The sequence below is a fragment of the Rhinoraja longicauda genome, chromosome 39 (genome assembly GCF_053455715.1).
Source record: "Rhinoraja longicauda isolate Sanriku21f chromosome 39, sRhiLon1.1, whole genome shotgun sequence".
NCBI classification, from domain to species: Eukaryota; Metazoa; Chordata; class Chondrichthyes; order Rajiformes; family Arhynchobatidae; genus Rhinoraja; species Rhinoraja longicauda.
The window spans coordinates 6,201,877-6,212,536 of record NC_135991.1 but is presented as its reverse complement, the minus strand read 5'-3'; the positions used below and the strand labels follow the sequence as shown (position 1 = coordinate 6,212,536).

The 10,660-nt window shown below is 48.8% G+C and overlaps 1 pseudogene; it reads left to right on the top strand.

Moving 5' to 3' along the window:
- The first annotated feature begins 427 nt into the window (after nt 1-427).
- LOC144611061 (tubulin alpha chain-like) lies at nt 428-9,736 on the top strand (annotated as a pseudogene).
- The last annotated feature ends 924 nt before the right edge of the window (nt 9,737-10,660 follow it).

Here is a 10,660-nt window from a genome sequence, read left to right as displayed (position 1 = left end):
GATGACGTTGGCTGAAATGAGGTAGACAAACCTCACCTGCTCGTTGCTAAGTGCTATTCCTCAGCTCCATTGTGACGCGCATCACCGCGGACAATCCGCCGGCCTTTGTTTATCATATCATCATATATATACAGCCGGAAACAGGCCTTTTCGGCCCTCCATGTCCGTGCCGCCCAGCGATCCCCGCACATTAACACTATCCTACACCCACTAGGGACAATTTTTACATTTACCCAGCCAATTAACCTACATACCTGTACGTCTTTGGAGTGTGGGAGGAAACCGAAGATCTCGGAGAAAACCCACGCAGGTCACGGGGAGAACGTACAAACTCCTTACAGTGCAGCACCCGTAGTCAGGATCGAACCTGAGTTTCCGGCGCTGCTTTCGCTGTAAAGCAGCAACTCTACCGCTGCGCTACCGTACAATGTCTCCGAGCAACCGCGGGTCAATTGTCCCGAGAGGCGAATCAGAGGCCGTTGTTGCTGAGCGGGGCGGTGGTATAAAGAGGTCGAGCGGCACATCCGCCATCGACCACCGCGACAACAGACAGAGAGGATGGTGAGCCCACGTGACAGAACCCCCAGCGCCGCCGCGTTCCATAGAGCCGGGCCACACAGCGGAGCGTTCACCAATCACCTTTCACCTCTGTTGACCGGAGGTCCCATTCACAGCTTGAGCGGAGATGTCGCTAACCGAGATCACATCCAAGTAGAACAGGGACACATTGGTTCCTCATCCGCAGCTTTACCTTGCCCCCAATGGATCTCGTCTTCCACAAATGTTCATCGTGTTTTTTTTAAATGTTCGTACTTATTGGCGAACGATGTGTCGTGGAATATATCTACTACAAATGGGAAGGGATGGGTGATCCGGCAACTGTTACGGCCCCAGTCCCTCTGGTGTCAATGAGTTGTAATGGTAAATATTATGTTTTTGTATTTCCCATCGCCTACAGCGCGAGTGTGTTTCAGTCCACATCGGCCAGGCCGGGTGCCAGATCAGCAACGCTTGCTGGGAGCTCTATTGCCTGGAGCACGGGATCCAGCCGGATGGACAGATGCCCAGCGACAAGACCCTCGGAGGCGGCGACGACTCGTTCAACACCTTCTTCAGCGAGACGGGAGCGGGCAAGCACGTCCCGCGAGCCGTGTTCATCGACCTGGAGCCCACGGTGATCGGTAAGGTAGCAGGGAGAAGAGAACTGATATATTCTGCATGATCACAAGCAATACCCTGACACGTGGGGTGGGGCATGTGTGTGGCGCAGGTTAATTCTCTATTTGCTTCTCCCCTCCCTCTACAGATGAGGTGCGGACCGGAATTTACCGGCAGCTGTTCCACACCGAGCAGGTTATCACCGGAAAGGAGGACGCGGCCAATAACTACGCCCGGGGTCACTGCTCCATCGGCAAGGAGATCGTGTACTTAGTCCTGGATCGAATCCGGAAGGTGGTAAGTTGGTTCGCAATAGAACGTCATATAATACCTTCCTTACTATCGCACTTCCGGGATTCGTTTCCTGTCCGGGACCGCCCCTAGTATTTCTATTGTGCTCCGTCCATACATTCTAACTTTCTCGTTCCAATTTGAAATTTGCGTAATGGAAATGGGTTCGGAAAAATGGCATCCCATCTATGCCTTTCATATTTTATACACTTTTATCAGATCTCCCCTCATCCTCCCATGTTTCAGACAATGCTCTCCCAACTTGCCCATCCTTTCCTTAAACTTTCCTAATAGCCTCGACTGGATGAAGCATTCTTTCTGGTAAATTTCTTCTGCACCCTTGCCTAAGCTTCGCCGTCGTTCACGGAATGCGTAAACCAGAACCACATTGTGTACTCCGAATGATGCCTAATGCGAATTTTATAACTTTACCTTCACTTCCGCCCAAATGTAAGGGAGGGCTACTTTGCAATCACTCGAGGTAAGCCATTGGCACATAAGATTTTCGAAAGCCATTTGAACAGATGCGTTGTGTCCAATGCAGACAAATAGGACGATTCCTGACTGCCAGCTTATTCTCTATGTACGTGTTGAGTGGAAGTGAAAGAACAATCTGGTTCCTTCATCCCAGAGGCATCCGCTTATGCCCAACCACTGTGGTAGGTAGGAAGCTCACGAAAGTCATATCCGGTCTTCTATTCACGATTTCCGCTTTCCTCACCTCAGGCCTACCTGTGTACCGGACTACAGGGGTTCCTCATCTTCCACAGTTTTGGGAGCGGCACCGGCTCGGGATTCACATCCCTCCTCATGGAGAGACTCTCCGTCGACTACGGCAAGAAATCCAAGCTGGAGTTTTCCGTCTACCCGGCGCCGCAGATCTCCACCGCGGTGGTCGAGCCCTACAACTCGGTGCTGGTCACACACTGCACCCTGGCGCACTCCGACTGCGCCTTCATGGTGGACAACGAGGCCATTTACGACGTGTGCCGGCGGAACATGGACATCGAGCGCCCCACCTACACCAACCTCAATCGCCTGATGGCGCAGATCGTGTCGTCCATCACCGCCTCGCTGCGCTTTGACGGCGCCCTCAACGTGGACCTGACTGAGTTCCAAACCAACCTGGTCCCTTACCCACGTATCCACTTCCCGCTCGCCACCTACGCGCCCCTGATCTCGGCCGAGAAGGCTTTCCACGATCAACTGTCGGTCCCCGAAATCACCAACGCCTGCTTCGAGCCGGCCAACCAGATGGTGAAGTGCGATCCCCGGCAGGGCAAGTACATGGCGTGCTGCATGCTGTACCGCGGGGACGTGGTGCCCAAGGACGTAAACTCCTCCATCGCTACCATCAAGACCAAGCGCTCCATCCAGTTCGTGGACTGGTGTCCGACCGGGTTCAAGGTGAGTGGATGGCTTAGGGTAAAGGCTGGCAAGATGGGGCATTGACAACGAAAAAGCGATAACCCAGGAGAATGGTGCATCTACACCTATTCAATAAATGTCCCTTGTTTCGTTCACAATAATTGGACAGAAAACCTCCCTCCCGCCCGTGTTATGCGCTCGCTACTCAACACCTCAATCCATCCTTATCGGAGCACTGCAAACAATGGAATACTGCCTGGAAGTTTTCCCACCTCAGGTCTTGAGTACAGTCCTCAATAGCACAGGTTAGGCACAGCCCTGTAGAGGGCGCTATGGAGGGAATAGAGGGAGGAGGAAATTAGTGGGATTGTTGGGCGCGGAGACGGGAGTAAAGAATTGCATCACTTCCTAATTGCAAGACTCCCGCCTTAAAGCGCCGCCCTGCGCGAAAGCAAAGCGTTGCATTTGTCCCCCTGCAGGGGGTTTTCAGCGCGAATTGGCTGGGACGAACACACATGTTTCGCATTGAGCCAATTGAGTGGGATACACGAATTGAATTTAAACGCTTCGTTCTTTCCATCCCCAGTAGGTGGGCATCAACTACCAGCCCTCTGCATGCTGAGCAATACCACCGCCATCTCCATGGCGTGGACCCGCCTCAACCTCAAGTTCGACAAGATGTACGCCAAGCGAGCATTTGTCCACTGGTACGTGGGAGAGGGGCTGGAGGAAGGGGAGTTCCAGGACACGCGGGAGGACATGGCGTCACTGGAGAAGGACTACGAAGAGGTGGCGCTGGACTCCGCCGATCTCGAGGGAGCAGCAGAGGAAGAATAGACGATATTATTTTAAGTTAAACATTGAATCAAATATGATATTTTACATTGCAGAATACCTAAAATGTTAGAAATTAATTTTAGCAATATTACGCAATATTAAGCAATATTAAAAATATTATATTTAGCAATATAATTTTAGCTTTACTCTTTAGCACTATAAGTCTGAAAATAAATTAGTTTGAAAAATGCCTTTGAGATTGTGTCTGCTTACAATCGACGACTACAGAGCATGTTGAATGGGAGGAGAATTAAATGAGAGCTTTAAACAAGAACAACGGGATGAGTCATAGCTGGATGTGATCACCTTGTTGCGACTGGATTATTGGTCCCCAAATAGTGAACGGGAATTAGGGGAACATATATGCTGGTGCAATAGTTGTCCGATGGGATTTGAACTTTCCCAATGTAGACTAGGACTGCCGCAGTGCCAACGGTTTAGATGTTGTGGGGTTTGTCCAATGTGTTCAGGAAGCTTTCCTCGGGCAATATGTAGAGGGCCCTACATGGGAGAGGGAACAGCCTTGCCTACTTCCTGACGGTCCTAAAATCATTATTTCTCTCCGATCAGATCAGATTTCTAGTTCATTTTAGAGATACAGCGCGGACGCCGGCCCTTCGGCCCACCGAGTGGGAGAGTCTAGGACTAGAGGTCAGAGCCTTAGAATTAGAGGACGTTCTTTTAGGAGGAGAAAAACTTTTACTCAGAGGGTCGTGAATCTGTGGAATTCTTGAATAGAGGCCAAGTCAGTAGATTTTTTAAAGGCAGAGATAGATAGATTATCATCATATCATATCATATATATACAGCCGGAAACAGGCTTTTCGGCCTACCAAGTCCGTGCCGCCCAGCGATCCCCGCACATTAACACTATCCTACACCCACTAGGGACAATTTTTACATTTACCCAGCCAATTAACCTACATACCTGTACGTCTTTGGAGTGTGGGAGGAAACCGAAGATCTCGGAGAAAACCCACGCAGGTCACGGGGAGTCAGAGGTTGTGGGGAGAAGGCAGGAGAATAGGGTTCGGAGAGAGGGACAGTTCAGACATGATTGAATTGCGGAGCATGCTTGATGTGCCGAATGGCCCAATTCTACTCCTATCACGTATGACCTTAGGAGTCCGCAACGACCAGCGATCTCCGCACATTAACACTACCCTACACACACGAGGGAAAATTTGTACTTGTACCAATCCAATTAACCTACAAATGTGTACGTCTTTGGAGTGTGGGAGGAAACCGAAGATCTCGGACAAAACCCACGCGGTCACGGGGAGAACGTACAAATACTGTACAGACAGCGCGCGTATCATATCATATCATATATATACAGCCGGAAACAGGCCTTTTCGGCCCTCCATGTCCGTGCCGCCCAGTGATCCCCGTACATTAACACTATCCTACACCCACTAGGGACAATTTTTACATTTACCCAGCCAATTAGCCTACATACCTGTACGTCTTTGGAGTGTGGGAGGAAACCGAAGATCTCGGAGAAAACCCACGCAGGTCACGGGGAGAACGTACAAACTCCTTACAGTGCAGCACCCGTAGTCAGGATCGAACCTGAGTCTCAGGCGCTGCATTCGCTGTAAAGCAGCAACTCTACCGCTGCGCTACCGTGCCGCCCACAATACCTTGGATAAACTTTCCAGTCATCCTGACGCGGGTATCGACAAGGAACTGCAAATGCTGGTTTATAACAAAGATAGACACAAAGTGCTAACGTGTTCTCGCCAAGATTGGGCAGTCATTTCTGGACGTCTCAGGTACTTGGATGATCTAATGTATTCTCGCTCTGCCTGGAGCTCCCGACTTGCGTTCCCTCCAATAAACGATCTTGATAAATTTGGGAGGGGTATTTACACGCATCTGTTATGGAGACATTGAGTGTTACGTCGTGGAAACGGGTTACTTGGCCGAACTTGACCTCAAAGGTCAACATATCCCGTCAACACTAGTCCCACTTGCCTGCGTTTGGTCCATATTCCTCCAAGCCTTATAAAGGACGAAATTGCGGAGCATTTGGATAGCAGTAACGGGATCGTTCCGAGTCAGCATGGATTTACGAAGGGGAAATCATGCTTGACTAATCTTCCGGAATTCTTTGAGGATGTAACTAGGACAATTGACAGGGGAGAGCCGGCGGATGTGGTGTACCTCGACTTTCAGAAATCCTTCGACAAGGCCCCACATAGGAGATTAGTGGGCAAAATTAGAGCACATGGTATTGGTGGTAGGGTACTGACATGGATAGAAAATTGGTTGACAGACAGAAAGCAATGAGTGGGGATAAAAGGGTCCCTTTCAGAATGGCAGGCAGTGACTAGTGGGGTGCCGCAAGGCCCGGTGTTGGGACCGCAGCTACTTACAATATACATTAATGACTTGGATGAAGGGATTAAAAGTACCATTAGCAAATTTGCAGATGATACAAATCTGGGTGGTAGTGTGAACTGTGAGGAAGATGCTATGGGGTTGCAGGGTGACTTGGACAGGTTGTGTGAGTGGGCGGATGCATGGTAGATGCAGTTTAATGTGGATAAGTGTGAGGTTATCTTCTTTGGTGGTAAGAATAGGAAGGCAGATTATTATCTGAATGGTGTCAAGTTAGGAAAAGGGGACATACAACGAGATCTGGGTGTCCTATTGCATCAGTCACTGAAAGAAAGCATGCAGGTACAGCAGGCAGTGAAGAAAGCCAATGGAATGTTGTCCTTCATAACAAGAGGAGTTGAGTATAGGAGCAAAGAAGTCATTCTGCAGTTGTATAGAGCCATAGTGAGACCGCAACTGGAGTACTGTGTGTAGTTTTGGCTCCAAATTTGAGGAAGGATATTCTTGCAATTGAGGGCGATCAACGTAGGTTGACTAGGTTAATTTCCGGAATGGCGGGACTGTCATATGTTGAAAGACTGGAGCGACGAAGCTTGTATACACTGGAATTTAGAATGATGAGAGGGGATCTTACCGAAACATATAAGATTATTAAGGGGTTGGACAAGTTAGAGGCAGGAAACATGTTCCCAATGTTGGGGGAGTCCAGGGGCCACCGTTTAAGAATAAGGGGTAGGCCATTTAGAACGGAGATGAGGAAAAACCTTTTCAGTCAGAGAGTTGTAAATCTGTGGAATACTCTGCCTCAGAAGGCAGTGGAGGCCAATTCTCTGAATGCATTCAATAGAGAGTTAGAAAGAGCTCTTAATGATAGCGGAGTCAGGAGGTATGGGGAGAAAGCAGGAACGGGGTACTGATTGAGAATGATCAGCCATGATCACATTGAATGGTGGTGCTGGCTCGAAGGGCCGAATTGCCTACACCTCCACCTATTGTCTATGGTCTATTGTCTATCCATGTACCTATCAAAATCTTTCTTAAATGTTCCAGTTCTATTTGGCTCAACTACGCCCTCCGGTAACTGGTCAATTTCACTCACCACCCTTTGCGTAAAATGTTACCCCTCAGATTCCGATAAAATCTTTCCCCATTCACCTTAAATCTATGCCCTCTGGTTGCTGATTCCCACCACGCTGGGCAAGAGACCCGATCTATTCCTCTCATGATTTTATACCTGCAGCTCCTAGACTGTGGAACAGCATCCCTCTCCCCATTAGAACTGCCCCCTCCGTCGACTCCTTTAAGTCCCGGCTCAAAACCTATTTCTACTCCCTAGCGTTTGAGGCTCATTGAGGAGGCGCTGTGAACTGTTTGAGTGCTACTGTATGTTTCATTTTTTATTTTTTTAAAAATTAGTACCTAATCAGATGTACAGCACTTTGGTCAACGTGGGTTGTTTTTAAATGTGCTATACAAATAAAATTGACTTGACTTGACTTGACTTCTAAAAGATCACCCCTCATCCTCCTGCGCTCCAGGGATTTGAATCCTAGCGGTATGAGCATCGACTTCGATAACTTCAATTAACCCTTGCATTCCCTCTCTCTTCATCCGCCCATCTTCCCAGTTCTGGGACCAGTCTGGCTGTCTCCGAGTACATTTTGTCTCTGTTTTCTTTGATGTTACCTGCTCCCAGCTGAAAATGATCTATTCTACATTTTCCTTAATCCTCATTCCCTTTGCCCTGTTTTCACACCATACACTTCCTTATCTATGTATCCCCCTGTCCCCTGACATCAGTCTGAAGAAGGGTCTCGACGCAAAACGTCTTCTCTCCAGAGATGCTGCCTGTCCCGCTTCGTTACTCCAGCATTTTGTAGTTATATTCATCGCCAACTTATCCTGGTCCACCCATACAGTCGGCAAGAATGCACACAACCCCTTTACTTCCTCAACAAGGAACTTCGTCATATCCCTAACAACTCTCACCAACCTCTACAGATACGCCCAAGAAAGCCTCCTCCCCACCCCCCATCATCACTGCACAAGTACTCACAGACTGATTCCAGTTTGCAAAGACTGAACCCTTCCCCAACAACTCCTCCCCAAGCAGCAATTCACACCTACTCACAGACTGACTCCAGTTTGCAAAGACTGCCCCCTTCCCCCCTTCCCCCCGCCCCCCTTCCCCCCCCACCCCCCCCCCCCCACCCCACTGCAATCACCAATTTGCACATACTCACAATCTCACATCAGTCTGGCCACTTCTCCATCTCCAACAATAACAAAATTGCGGAGGTGGAGAGGCTACTCAGGAAACAGAAAAGCCGGAAATCTCCAGGACCGGACAATGTTTTCCCCCTCGACCCTCAACCCTCAAGCTCTGTGCCGAAGAACTGGCACCGAGCTACACAGACATTTCAATCAGTCCCTGCAAACCTGCACTGTCCCTGCCTGCTTCAAGGTCTCCACTATTGTCCCTGTACCCAAAAAGACAAGGATCACTGGTCTTAATAACTACAGGCCTGTCGCACTGACCTCTGTAGCCATGAAGGTATTTATTCACAAAATGCTGGAGTAACTCAGCAGGTCAGGCAGCATCTCAGGAGAGAAGGAATGGGTGACGTTTCGGGTCGACACCCTTCTTCAGACTGATGTCAAGGGGGCGGGACAAAGGAAGGATATAGGTGGAGACAGGAAGATAGAGGGAGATTTGGGAAGGGGAGGGGAAGAGATGGACAGAGGAACTATCTAAAGTTTGAGAAGTCGATGTTCATACCAATGGGCTGCAAGCTGCCCAGGCGAAATATGAGATGCTGTTCCTCCAATTTCCGGTGGGCCTCACTATGGCACTGGAGGAGGCCCATGACAGGAAGGTCAGACTGGGAATGGGAGGGGCAGTTGAAGTGCTCGGCCACCGGGAGATCAGTTTGGCCAACGCGGATCGAGCGCAGGTGTTGAGCGAAGCGACTTGTGCTGGCCCAGCTGAAAAAACATCACAAACCCCCTGTTGAATCCTCTGCAGATTGCATACAGAGCCAATAGATCGGTGGATGACGCAGTCAACATAGGCCTGCACTTCATCCTCCAGCACCTAGGCCGCAAGGGGACCTATGCCAGGATTCTGTTTGTGGACTTTAGCTATGCATTTAACACCATTGTGCCAGAGCTACTACACTACGAACTCTCCCAGTTGGCTGTGCGTGAACCCCTCCATCAGTGGATCATCAACTTCCTAACAGACAGGAAGCAGCATGTGAGGCTGGGAAAGCACATCTCGGACCCACAGACCCTCAGCATAGGAGCACCACAGCGTTGCATTTGTCCCGCTGCAGGGGGTTTTCAGAGCGAATGGGCTGGAACGAACATACATGTTTCGCATTGAGCCAAATGGGTGGGATCCACGAATTGAATTTCAACGTTTTGTTCTTTCCATCCTCTGTAATTGGGCATCAACCACCAGCTCCCAACCGTAGTACCGGGGGGCGACCTGTCCAAGGTGCAACGCGCCCTGTGCATGCTGAGCCGCACCACCGCCATCTCCATGGCGTGGACCCGCCTCCACCTCAAGTTCGACAAGATGTACGCCAAGCGAGCTTTTGTCCACTGGTACGTGGGAGAGGGGCTGGAGGAGGGGGAGTTCCAGGACGCGCGGGAGTACATGGCGTCGCTGGAGAAGGACTACGAAGAGGTGGCGCTGGACTCCGCCGATCTCGAGAGAGCAGCAGAGGAAGAATAGACGATATTATTTTAAGTTAAACATTGAATCAAATATGATATTTTACGTTGCAGAATATCTAAAATTTTAGAAAGTAATTTTAGCAATATATAGCAATATTAAACAATATTAAAAATATTATATTTAGCAATATATAGCATTTCGCTTCGGCACTATATGTCTGAAAATATATTAGTTTGAAAAATGCCTTTGAGATTGTGTCTGCTTACAATCGACGAGTACAGATAATGCTGAAGGGGAGGAGAATTAAATGAGAGCTTTAAACAAGAACAACGGGATAGGTCATAGCTGGAGGTGATCACCTTGTTGCGATTGGATTACAGGACTACAATTGGATAAACGGCCCCCAAACACATTGAAAATCTTGCATGCAGCTGCTTCAGAGGCACATACACCCTGACAACACTGAGCATCCAATATTACACTTCAATTTTGCAGAAATTACTAATAAATGCTAAGACAGGCAAAACAAAACAAAATACATAGTTGGAAAGTTACTAGAGAGAACGCTGACGGATAAAAAAAAATATTTAATGGACAAGGGCCAATTAGGGAGAGTTAGTATGGTTTTCTAAGCGAGATATCTTGTCTCACGAATTGTATTTTCGGAAGATGTGACCAAAAAGGTTGACCAAAGCAGAGCTGTCGATGTTGAATATATGGACTTCAACAAAGCAGTTGACAAGTTTCCACACGGTAGACAGCTCTGGAAGGTTAGTTCGCAGGGGATCCAAGGAGAGATTGTTGAACTGATTTAAAGTTGGCAGAATGCTGGGACGCAGAGGGCGATGGCGGAAGGTTGCTTCTCGGATTGGAGGCCTGTGAAGAGTGTTGTGCTTCAGGATTCGGTGAAGTCATCTATATCAACAAAATTGGATGAAAACGTACATGGCAAAATTAGCAAGTTTGCAGACGATACAAATG